The following is a 12847-nucleotide window of genomic DNA, read 5'->3' on the forward strand; positions in this document are numbered from 1 at the left end:
GCTTTGCTCATTCGGATTGTACTGGAAAAATGTGGAGAAAAATAACGTCAATAACAAGTAATTAAAACCAATGGAAACTAATAAATGAATCCCTAACATGTCTGAATTGGGATAGGGTATTCCAGATTATACACTATAGAATATAATGAACATCAAGTATCTCAAGCTCACTACTGAGAATAGCAGAAACAGTTTTTTAAATTTAAATCTTATTTTCTCCCATCCGTATCTGAACAGCATCCACCCAGTGGAGTTTAGTGCTCCCCTCTCCTCCGCCCCCTCCCACTAAAACCAGCCCATTCTGAAGCTTGGGGATAATGTGGCTGTCACTGTTTTGGGGGCTGGGGATCACTTTAACCCGGTCACAACGTGGGCAAGTTGCGCACGGTTTTTCTGCGTTGCCATGGGTTCTTTTTTTTTCTAAAACCTATTGACTGCGATAGGGTCCCTTCTTTTCTTTGAGTCTGTCTTTGTGGAGGAGGAGGAAGAAACCGCTATTACTTTTCTGCTTCCAGAGGCGGGGGGAGCGATAGTAGCAGCATCCAGGGGAGGGGAGGAGGTACTCCGGTTCAGACCAACTGCGAAGCGAAGCGGCGTAACAGTTAAACCCCTCTCTGCCCTCTTCCAGCGGCGCAGAAAATTCAACTTTCTGAACGGCTGCCGCGACATGAGTTGCGTCTGAAGGTGAGTGTCTGGAATTTCTGTTTTTTTATTTGGCTAGAGTAAAATATGTGTATCAATTTTGATATAGTTTTTAGTTGTGGCACTTGTTACAAATTTAGCTAGCCCTCAACGGCGGAGCTCAGTTGATTCGAGGAGGCACCTGTGTGGACTATGTATGCTACTCTTCGTGGCAGGTGGTTGAAAATTGAAATAAAAAGAGGAAAAAAAAGAGGAGAATTTGTTACAGGGAGATGTGGTCATGACTGGTGTTTTAATATAGTCAGTTTTTTCATGAGTGGAATAATAACTAGCAACATTTTTGCTCATACCTAGAGATGTGGGAGGTGAACTAGTGGAGGGCTAACCTAGCTTAACCAGGTTAACCCCACCTAGCAAGAGCTGAATTCACACTGCTTCTTTCCTCTTTTAGCAGAAAATGTTCTCATGAAGCTCTCACACCATTTTAAATTAACTAAATAATGTTACAGTGGACAAATATGAATGAATGTCTTTCTGAGTAGTGATGCCTGATAGTGATCACTGAGTGAGGATAATACTTTGTCATCCCTCTTATTCACCACTACACTGCCCATGACAGCAGTGATCTCAGCCTGCTTATCACTGACTCTTATGCTGAAAGCTGAACCGCAGAACTGAATCATACCTTGTCACCCAATGTGGTGAATAGCATTATCTCATTCTGAATTGGCAATAAACGCTGTCATGTCATCTTGCAAGTGACAGGCACAGGAATAGTTGTAGTATAGTAGGAAAAATGCAGATATCTATGTAAGCCTGGTAACTATTATCTTGTGTGCAGATTTTTATAGAGAAAGTGCTTATATGCCATTTCAGCAGATTTATTCTTGTACTGTGAAAAGGTAAGTGGTGTCACATGGCACTAGAAGCAGCCTTGAAAGTCTGTAAGACTTTACTCAGATTGAGATCGAGAAAAGGTGAATTTTTGCATTCTTTTTTTTTTCCTGGCCTTGTCCATCTTAGCTGACGCCTCTGACAAAGCTTGTGTTTTAGAGAAAAAAACAAAACAAAATGGTGTTTCCACAGACAAAATACCTCCCATTTCTTTAATCATTTCCCATACTTAAGGAAATTGCTCTTCATTAGATTCAGTACTCTTCCACAAGTGTAAAGCATGCGTGACACGAGATTAGAATGATTGATGAGACTTCAATGAGTGTGATTAAAAGCACATTACAGTGATGTTTAAATCAGAAGATTGGTGTTGTGGTTGTTACCTATATCTTTGATAATTGATGGGGGTGTGGATGGAGCAGTTGTGCGTTAGGCTTGTGTGCTTTGTTGCATTTATAGACCTGATATATCTCATGCGGTTAACATAGTGATTCCCTCAGTATGAATATTGTATGAACTAATGTATGCAAATTTATCACACACTGTGTGAAAGTGCTGCAAATTCAAATGTTGATTTCCTCAGTGTTGTTGTGTGGTGGCTCATTACAGATGATGCCTTTGAGGGAATCCCAGGAAACAGAAATGTTTCATAGTTTACCCATAATTTTATATTTGTATTCCTTTTGATGCTTCTGCTTTATTGTTCACAACACAATCAACTTGGCCTATATTGTCTGTAACCGTTTGTGGCACATTTCCCAAAAATGTACAAGTCTAGTGTTGTAAACAAACACATTCTCACCACTCCTCATAGCACTTCTATCAGTTCTAGTAGTGCTGCTCCTCCTGATACTGATCGTGCTGCTGTTTAATGTTAAACACAAAGACCTTCTGAAGGTCAGACTGCCATTAGTGAATGTAATCATCTCAAGCTGCTCTTCAAGAAGAGCAGATCCTATTTATGTTGTCCCCTGTTCATCCCAGCAGGGCATGCCATGTGCACATAGGTACAACAGCACTCATAGTCCGTAATTATCACACACCAGGTAACTTGCCTGAATTTAATTTCTAGGCCAAAGACAAGAGCCTCTAATGGCACTTGTCATCACACGTGGTCCCCAGCCTCTCTGTATTCAGGGCAGTGGTGCTTTGTGTCCAGAAGTAGGTCGAATGCTTCTCACCAAACAATTTGAGCGAGAGCCAGTAATTGGACAAGCAAAGTGTCGACCATCTCCCAGCCGGTCCATGTCAGCCAGCCCTCTTAATATGCAGCTCCAAACTGACGCATTTCATGGACCTTTTTCATCCTTTTAATCATTTAGATTACAAAATGCAGGAAACAGAACATCCTTTGTAACTGCAGACAGACTCTTTCTTCATGTTTGTGGCTGGCACACTCAGCTGACTGTGAATATATAACAAATGTCTGCTCATGTGCTGAGAAACACCCTGTCACAGTAACTGTAACTATGCAGATCAGACTTCCACCTGCACATCAGTGAGGCTTTACACAGCGTGGTGTCTGGTTCTCTTTGGTGCACACAGATTGAAACTCAGCCACACAGACATGTGATAAAAACGTCCAGGCTCACACCTTGCTGTGCTGTTTTTGTCTTTTGCACAGGCATCACAAACTGGCAGCACGTTCTGAGGCAGGAAGTGCATTAAAGATGTGATAGATAGAAGGCTGGCTGTGATTTGGGCTTTACCTGTTAATACAGGTGTGCTTACAGTACATGTGTGCGCTGTATTGTCCTGTATACACCATGAGAGAGGTGGGGGTTGAGGGTGGGATGGAGAAAGAGAGAGGCACAGAGAGCTCTTTCTTTGTGGCTAGGCTGCATACACCTGTGCAGACTGAAAGATGTATGATTCATTGTGGCCAAGTACCCCACCCTCGGTAATACATGTGTGTAAGCTGAGACATAGAACACTGAAACCTGGATTTTTCCTATTTGATTTAGACGGTTTATTAACTAATATAGCATGTCTGCATTTCTACCTTTTCTATTTAGTCATATGCCTGATTTGTAAACTTGAACCACTCCAAAGTATTTGTCGGTGTCTTATCTGTGCACAGTCTGTAGTAGACGCATCTCTTAGCAGCATCAGCAATGTAATTTCAAGGTATAATTTGGTCTGTCTGTTGGAATCGGGAGTATCAGATGGCTATTAGAGATTAGAAAAAGCAGCCTGCCAACAGTGAGCAGGAGTGAATTGCAGCATCAGACTAATTGCCGCCCTGTTATCACCCCATCTAGAATGTGTCACTGCAGGTAACGCAAAAACGTGATCTCTAGGATGAGTCTGGCTTACAGCCGTGTGAACAGGTATGCTGATCCATGGGTATAAAGTGTAAACCTAAACTATGATGAAGACAAACATTGCACTGATGCCCGATGGTGTTGAGATGTTAGAGTGTGTTTCCCGGTGTGGCTGGCAGACACGGCGGGAAGGTGTGGAGCCTACCAAGTACCCAGGCTCTAATTGAGGTTCAGCTCAGGCTCCAGCACTACAAGCAATTACAGTGATGGCTCGTGCTCCCTGTGCTGCAGGCGGAGTTGAGAGTGCTGCGGCGCTATGCCTTACCTGAGTCCTCCTCTTTCATGTTTGTTACCGATGACAGCCGGAAAGGCACACTCTAGCCAGTATGTTCTGGAAATGTGTTTGGTAACATGAAATATTCATTTCCTTGCCTGCTCTCTGGCAATGTGCATATTTATTTACTACATTTTTTTATGATACCTGTGACCGGTTCAGAGGAGATACAGGAGTGTTGGAAATGATTCCCTCCTTGCAGCCTCTGATGGGGGATGGCGGAGGAAAGGATATGCAAAGATAAGAGATGCCGATCATCAGAATCAAGGTTTATTTCTTATTAAACAGGCCACTGCATCATTGGTGCCACTGGGTGAACATGATCAATGGCTTCTCGCACTGCACGGACAATTAATCAGTAAAGTTAATACTGAAGGGCAAACTGGGGGTGAGGTCAATGTTATCTCATATGTTCAGTGCTTCTTTTCCCAGTAGGAGGGGATAAGAGGTCAGTATCCAACATTGGTCATGTGCAACCCACATATCCCTGCCTGCAGGTATATTTTAGTGTGTCATTGTTCTTTTGCTGTGATACTGAGACTGTTTTCCCACAGCTCAAACATGTTACCCAGACATATTGTCAATTGCTGCCAGCTGCACAGCTTGCACGCATTTCACATCTTTTCATAATGTCTTGTGTTTACGTGTCATCATTCAGAAAAAATAAAAATGTCTCGTTGATGTTGTTCAAGCGACAACATTTACACACATCTTCCACTTGTTGTGTTATTATCCTCTCCTCAGGCTGCCATGTGTTTTTCATGGGAATTTTCCATCCTCTGTTGGATTCAATGAAAGACAATATGTGTGGTTATTATTCCTGCCTCCTATTGCTTTAGAAAATTGTAAGTTTTACGTTTAATTTACGTTTAATAATCAATTTAGATTATGCTCACATGAAAACCATAACCAATAAAGAGAACCAAATATGGGGATGTTTTATGAGAGGAATTTTAATCCCACTGTGCATTGCTGTCAGCTTCAAACTCATTTCCCAATCTTATTGTCCCGATTCTTGTATGCCTGCTAAGATTTATAACACTGCTGTTATATCACAGGGTACATATCCTCTAAATTCAATGTTTATGTTAAAAACCTTGGTGAAAAGGGCAACACCACCATAAGATTCTCCAAGGAACAACAAACATGACAGCTATGCCTCGAAGAGTAAGAAGTTATTGCCCTAAAGTCACTGGGACACAGGGATGATTTCCATTTCAATTGCAGGCTCAATTTGGGATAACTCATGCATACAGAGGTAAGGCGAACAAAGAGCAGAGGAATAAAAGTGACAAATGTAAAGAATAGAACCGGGGAACGCAGTATCATTGGCTTTGTGTCCCATGAAGGGTATTGTGTGTGGCTGCATGGATAAGGTTCCAGGGGGACCCTTGGGAGGTGGAAGTGAAGGGCACCGAGGATGAGGGAGGACACATGTGACAGGCAGAGGACACAGAGAACGTACCAGGACAGACGTGAAACATGCCTCTTACCATGATAGTGGTACTGTTTGATGGAAATGCCCATCACAATTTCTCGGAGCTTGAGATGTTAGCTTCATATTGCTTGTTTTGTCCAAAATCCCGACATATTTAATTTACAATGACATAAAACAGAGAAAGGCAGCAAATTCTTATTGTTGAGAAGATGGAACCTGAAAATGTTTTGCATCTGGCTTGATAAATCACTTAAATGTTACCTGATTATCAAAATTGTTGGTGATTAATTTTCCCCTCAAACATATGATTTCAGATAACTATTGAATTTCATGTGTACATAGTGATCATCTGCACAAAGAATAGCTACTTTTGTTTGCCATAATGTTGTCACAGTCATCTGTAAATCAAATGAGAACCAACTCAGTTGAGTAATCTGGAGATAAAATAAGGTCAGGTAGCTCACTCCATTACATTTGTTCACTAAAACCTCGTCATAGTTTACAAACTTGAGAAAATCACTGAAGAGTGTGAGGTCAAAAATACTCAAAAAAGAGGTTGTTTTCAAAATTGTGATATGTTAGTGTACAAAATGTGTACTTGATCGTTTGTGTGAGATAATAAATCCCTTATGTGCTCTGGCAGTCTGTCTAGCAGTAGGTGAGTAGTATGTGTCTGTGTGACAGGGTCTGCTGTGAGGCCAGCAGTGCTCTACATCCAGAGGCTTCCCTCGGGACCTCATTACACCGTGTTGGGTACTGTAAGTGGACGACTGGGAGCCCCAGGCCAGTGCACCTCCATGTATGTTGATTTGGTGTGAACATGTGAACCCTGGTATCTGCTCTGCATAGTAAGAGCCTGTTTACTGTCCCAATGAGGCCTGGAGTCAAACACAGCACTATCCTCCAAATTGAAGATTAGAGAGCAGATCAAGCATGATTAGAATCAGGGAACAAAGAGGCTAAGCTGCTGAGTGGTCAGTTTGCTAAGTGGGCTAACACCTGAGCAGGAACTGTAATCCTTATTTTGTTTTCTGTTGCAGCATTCATTTGTCCCAAATTGTCTTTAAGGGCCAATCATAGTTGGAGAATGTGCAAGCATCATATGACCTAATCTTTCCCTCCTAATGGGGATACAAGATTTTATAGACCTTCATTCACAATATAACATTTTGAATAGTCTGGTGCTGTCATCGGCCATGAGGTGCACAATTTTGTCGCAAGTTCATAGAAGTCCTTTGTATGTGTCAGAACGTAACTGTTAAAATGTAGGCTAACATTTTATATTTAAAATGTACATTCAGTAACGAGATAGTTTCCGAAAGTCTTTGCAGTTGCCCTTTAGGGTTTTCCACAAAGAGCCAGAACTCAGCATGTCTGTTTCTTAATGTACTCACCCCCAGATAGAGCAAATGTTGAGTGCAGTAATCTTGCCAAGCTGGTACAAATCCAAATTAATTCATCAGCTTGGGGGAGCTCCACTCTCCATTTTTACAAGTGTGACCCTGCAGACCACCAGCTATGAACTACAGACCTTCTTGACCTCATTATTTTTACAGTGTCAGATTTTTTGGGTAGAAACCAAGACTCCTTACAGAACACGTTTTTATGGCCTCATACTGGATTGCAAACAATCTCACCTTGTAACATTTTCTGCGGTTTACAGTGGAGTTTTAATGAGTGTCAGGGGATGGTTTTGCTGGCAAAACGAGACCAGTCACAAGATCTCATTGTGGTTAGGTATAGCTAGCTGTTATGATGTTGAATAGCTTGGTGCTAAATTACTAAGCATTTTAGTCCTATTGTCTCATTGGAACACACAAGAGGGCAGCGGTAGGGGTAAATACTGTTTAATTGCATTAGCTAATCAGTGTAATGCAGGCTTTCCTGAACACAACTACTAGAGAAAAGCTAAATCTGAGTGTAGTGCTCATTATGAAATTCCAACCAATTAGCATACACCACGATCGGAATTATCTTCCTTTTAGAAAAAAGCATGAAAACACTGTAACGCAGTATCTTGGAACATTGTTTTACTTTCAGAGGATAGTGAAGTAGATAAAATATTGTATGTACACTTTTGATGTGTTTTGTGAATATTGTACATGGCCTCATCTGTTTAAATCTTGTTTCTCTTTCGTAGTAGAAAAATAGTAGAAAATAAAAGTAAATAGATTACAATAGTAATCAATAGTTCCACAGTTAGACTCACACACGCTCTTCCTACAATGCTTTTAAGTTTTTTTCAAAATAGCATATTTGCTTTGTTTCTTTAGAACTACAGCTCCAGGGTCTTTCTATTGGTCATGATCCCAACAGTGAAAACAGACTAGATTTTTATGCAATGTGTGTGAAATGTGTTTCTTCAGAGCAGAGGCAAATACACAATCTGAAATAAACCAGTTTAAAAAAAACACAGAACCTAAGAGGAAAATATGCCAAAGGGCGCGGTTTAGGAAAATAATGATGACATTATTCTGTCACAGAGGCAATGCATGATTATCAGCCAAATGCTAATTTACTATGTCAAAGTAAAACAGATATGTTGGAGGCAAGAAACAGATGTTTATTTCAGACTAACCATGATGGTATTAAGAGGAACAAATACTTTACAGATAAAAACAGTGCCCTGCAGCCCAATAATTGGTTATTGTGGCTTGTGTGCCTACATTCTTCAATTTAGAATCCTCTTATCTGGGATTGCACTGGTATTACTCTATCTAACAAATTGTTTTAGGTAAAATTTATGCTCAATTGAAAATGTCCAAAGTAGAAGACAGATTATTTTTTTCTGTTAACTGGTGTAAAGGTGTGTTTTAAGCTTTAGATATTCAAACTGGAGGTGATAATAATTCTCAGAATGTGTGTCTTAATTATGCTGATAAGTGAGTTTCAGATTAGAAGTTGGTTGAATTCTGCCTTGTGAGCCCTGAGATATTTGCGTGTAAAATGTAGACAGTGTAACCATTTGCCATATGCTGTAAAAAGACATAGTTCAACTCTTCAACTGTGGGCTGTGATAAAAATCTGGGTTTAATCTGGTTCAGGTTCATTAAATACTGCAGTGGTTCAGGCTGTGGTCAGGTTAAAACAGAATGCACGTCACTCTGGGCAAGTGGAGCCAGATTTTTCAGCTCAGTCAAAATCTACAGTTTGTGTGTAAACAGACCTTACACCATTTCAATGTGAGTGCTTTGGCAGTTTGAAATGGCTTAAAGGCTTGGAGCGATGGCTTTGAGAAACAAAAACAGATCAATAGAGGTGATCCTAGAGAAATCCTACTTTGATATCCTGGGCTTCAGACTGGGAATACTCCCATCAGTCTTCATGTGACATGTAACACAGGCTTTTCTGTCTGGATGGATACTCACTTCTCCGTGGCTTTCTGCTGACCCTTCCGGTTTCCTGTGGTGTGTCACGAGCTAGAGGCAGTGTGTCATCTTCCCGGTAAGAACGTCAGGGTGGTCTTCAGTTGTGTGATTCACCCTCAGCACCGCAATCCCTTGAGATACAGTACTGTAGGCAGTTTGTTGTCTTAAACATTGACATTTGCATTTAAATTGACTTCATGCCGCTGTGATTTATTTCTTGAGAGAGTGACAGAGTTTTGTCAACGGCTTTGCCTCTAATTCTCTTGCATCTGCCGTGTGTATGATAACAAAAGCAGGATTATTATTCAGTGAAATCATAGTCTAACTTTGTTTCATAGTGTACTCGAGCCACACACCAGCCACAGACCACTTGTGTCTCACAAATTTTCTCACAACTGCAGATTAAATTCTAGTCAGTCATGCTTGATGGCTTTTCTCATGAATTAATTGTTGTATAGAGAAAAAAAGATTTCTTCACTTTGGAAAGAAAATTAAACTCAAAGAAAATATAAAACGGTGTTCCTGTGAACTGAACATTTCTAGAACCAAGGTAAAGCTGCACTACGGCAGAAATGTGCCACTACACAGGGCTCTTATGAAACTATATTGCAGATCGACTTGTAACGCTGACTGACATGTTCTAACACATTTTTGCATGTGCTCCAAAGCTAAAATGGGTTTTGCTGTTTCCCATAGTTCCAGTGTCACTAAAAGGGTGAGTAATACCTGTTAAGTGTGTGATTTCACTTGAAAATATATTTAATAATTTGAAGCCTTTTCAAATCATGTTGATGACAACCTCTGTGATTTATCCACCTTACAAAAATAATCGTGCAAAGAGGCTGCAGGCTCTGCAGGGGTCATGGTAATTTAGGAGGCCATGGTGTTCATGGGATGACAGTTTGACACAGGATGTTTGCAGAGATCCCTCCAGAAAGCAAGTATAATTGACACCATTAGCCTTGAGGTCTGTCAGTTTTCTGACAGTTGATGAATTCACGTGTGCCCCCCCCTCCACTACAGATAACAAATTCATACCTCCTGTTTTTTAAACCATTTTACACCTCAGTAATCCCTTTCTAACAGGTACTTGGCCCAGCTGAGCCACAGTTTCCATCATGTATCATGGATTCATGATTATCCTTCTCAGAGTGTGAAGTGGGTGAAGCCCTGGCTAACATGTCCTCATGAAAGTCTGTCCACAGGTCTGATTCCCCCAGGGTGCGTATTCTTGTCTTCTTGTTAAGCTGGTGCTATATAGGCCCCCATGGCTGTGCTGTGTGGTATAACTCACCTGCTGTTGAAACATTTGGATCATATCCCTGAGCAGTGAACAGGTCCCTGGTTCCCCATTTGCAGCCAAGCCAAAGTTACAGATGGCTCTGCTTCTTCCTGTGGTTCACCAGTGGTAGAGGTGCCGAGAGTTTGAAGGTTACAGGCAGCTCTTCCTCTGTTGTTGCGTGTCGAATGTCATTACTGACACACGGAGGCCTCTTTAATACTTGAGCCTCTCTTTTTCTTTACCACCTGCAGTGTGATGGGATTTTAGCTGGGGTCGAAAGTGTGCCAAAAGGACTGCTATTAACCCTGTGTATTGTGCCGTTCCCATGCTCATAATGGAGCAGACCACATTCCCTCCAGTGAACACGAACATAGTTTGCTGGCTCTCAAAGAACTTAAATGTAGGTCTTGCAACAGTGGCCACACTTTTATTCCCTTTCACACAACCCTCATTTTTCAATGCTGTTTAGACCAAAGCTGCTTCTCTTTGGGATCGGTTTTAGCTATCTCAATCATGAAGTAAACAACATCCTTCCTCTCATTCGCTACACGACCAGAGTGTAAAGAACTATTCAAATAGAGTGAGTGTGTGTGGGAGTGTATCTTAACTTCACAAAGAGAGACTGATGCTCAGTTTGTAAGCTGAAGGAGGCATGTTAGCATCACAGTGAAAAAAGAAGGATTTTTCCAGCAACCACAGCTGTGATATTTTGACCTGCTGCATCCGGAAGATGTAAATTACAAGGATGATGTTTGCACTTGGCATTTTGCTAAACGTGCACAGATCAAACATCTTCAACATCTAATCTTAACTGGAGGCTTTTTATGAGGTTAGTTAATAATTTATTTCACAGTGGTGGTCTGTTAATGTTAAACATTGATAGTGGTTGCAAATGAAATCTTAATTTTGTACCATTGTGTTCTAACACAGATGGCAGAGCAGCTGTGATTGAAATAATTAGTTGAAAAAAGATAAAACAATCTACTAGGTCTGTACCCTCCTACATCATTTTGTGACTGCATGTGTGCTACCCTGGAGAGATGGAAAAAAAAAAAAAAACTGGTGTGAGTAATGGATATTCATCTACTGTATAGGGACTGTCTGCGTGGTAATTCATATTGTATGTAGCTGGAGGAGCATACTGTTGCTGGGAGGGCATGTATTGCCAGTGGAGTCACGACTATCTGTCTCTTTTCTGTGAATTGTGAAATGGGGGCCAATACTGATCAAGCCAACCATAAGCATAGCTCTAGGTGGGGGAATTCCATTATGATGCTCAGGCTGAAAAGACCCCACACTGGCTCCAGCAGCAACCAGAGAGGGATTTGTTTTGCTCAATAAGTGGTGAAAATGGTTTCAAAACGCTTTTTCCCCCCCACACAAAGGCTGATTTATAAGTCTGCATGTCTCCAGTTTCCTGCTGCTGTGTTACAGCAGGATGTGGGGCCATTAAACTTGCTTTTCTGTCACTGTCAGTACACAGCACCCAGGTTGAAGGGTGGGGTTGGCCACTGGAGTCTGCTGCTTTGATTTGTTAAATGTATAGATGCTTTCTCTGCTAAGTGTTGCGTTGAATGCCTGTTTTTATATACAGAGATATAAAGCTAAGGGTGTAAACAGCGGTGTAAAGCATTTACATGGAAGAGACACAGAACAAACAAGTTTGATCAAAGCTGTATGTGCTTCAGTGCATCAAAGAGATGTTGTTCTGAGCCGTTTGGTTCCTGTCTTGACCCAGTAAATACAGCAAGGTTACTATCTACAGAAGAGCATGTTGAGGAACACTTTCCCTATCTGACCAGAGCTGGGAGCTCTGGTTCCCAGAATGCAGAGCACAGCAAGTCCACAGCCATCATCATTAAAGCTGCACTGCTGTGGACACTAATGGCTGTCCCCGTTCTGCTGCCTCGGCACATTCAGAGGGCTCATCTGAGACTTGAGGGTGTGAACACATGAATTAACTGAAGAAAGATGAATTCACAGTTCCTATCTCGCTTTAAAGCCGGATGCAGGATGTAGGAACCTTTGTAGCCAGGAGCCACCATGAGTGCATTAGTGGCAATGTCCTCTTTCAACCACTCTTGAATCATCAAAGGAGGCTAATTGGGGAGTTTTGTCCTCGTTTATCTTCATTTAAATGCTGGAAAAGATGGCGTTGTTTACTCGTTTCAATATTGAGAAGGGGGGGAGCGGGGAGAAGAGACAAACAGTGGTGGCAGTGTTAAACGGGGGGATGGGGCTGGTAAAATTGATGTGCTGTAGATGTGCTTTCCCTGGACTCCTAATTGTGTTTTAAGATTTCGAACTGCCATATAAGCATCTTCAAACGGAAAATGTTCCAGCATCAAAAGGTGCGGTAGTAAATATCTGCATGCATATTTTAGTAGAATGAAGATTTATTGCCTCTATTTTTCAAGAAAGTGTTAAATGCAATATTTGAAAATCAATACAGGGTCATGACAAGGCACATTCATCATGTTTGTTCATTTCTTCAGTCATGGTGAAAAGCTTTACATGGCTGTCTTTTCCCAATTACATGCAAAGGCAGATGTAGTCTAACCCCCTTCTGTTGTTTTTGTTGTGGCAATAGATTTTCAGCCATCCAAATGATCTCTTCACTGACAA

The 12847-nt window shown here is 41.3% G+C and overlaps 1 protein-coding gene across 5 annotated transcripts in view; it reads left to right on the plus strand.

The window, feature by feature from the left end:
• Positions 1-318: 318 nt before the first annotated feature.
• The window catches only part of chl1b (cell adhesion molecule L1-like b), a 61224-nt gene continuing 48695 nt past the window's right edge, over positions 319-12847 (plus strand). For all 5 annotated transcript variants that reach the window (XM_044348913.1, XM_044348914.1, XM_044348909.1 and 2 more), the window contains exon 1: positions 319-684. The gene's annotated coding sequence lies outside the window, so the exon portion shown is untranslated. The remainder of the gene's footprint in view (positions 685-12847) is intronic.

The sequence above is a fragment of the Thunnus albacares genome, chromosome 4 (genome assembly GCF_914725855.1).
Source record: "Thunnus albacares chromosome 4, fThuAlb1.1, whole genome shotgun sequence".
NCBI lineage: Eukaryota > Metazoa > Chordata > Actinopteri > Scombriformes > Scombridae > Thunnus > Thunnus albacares.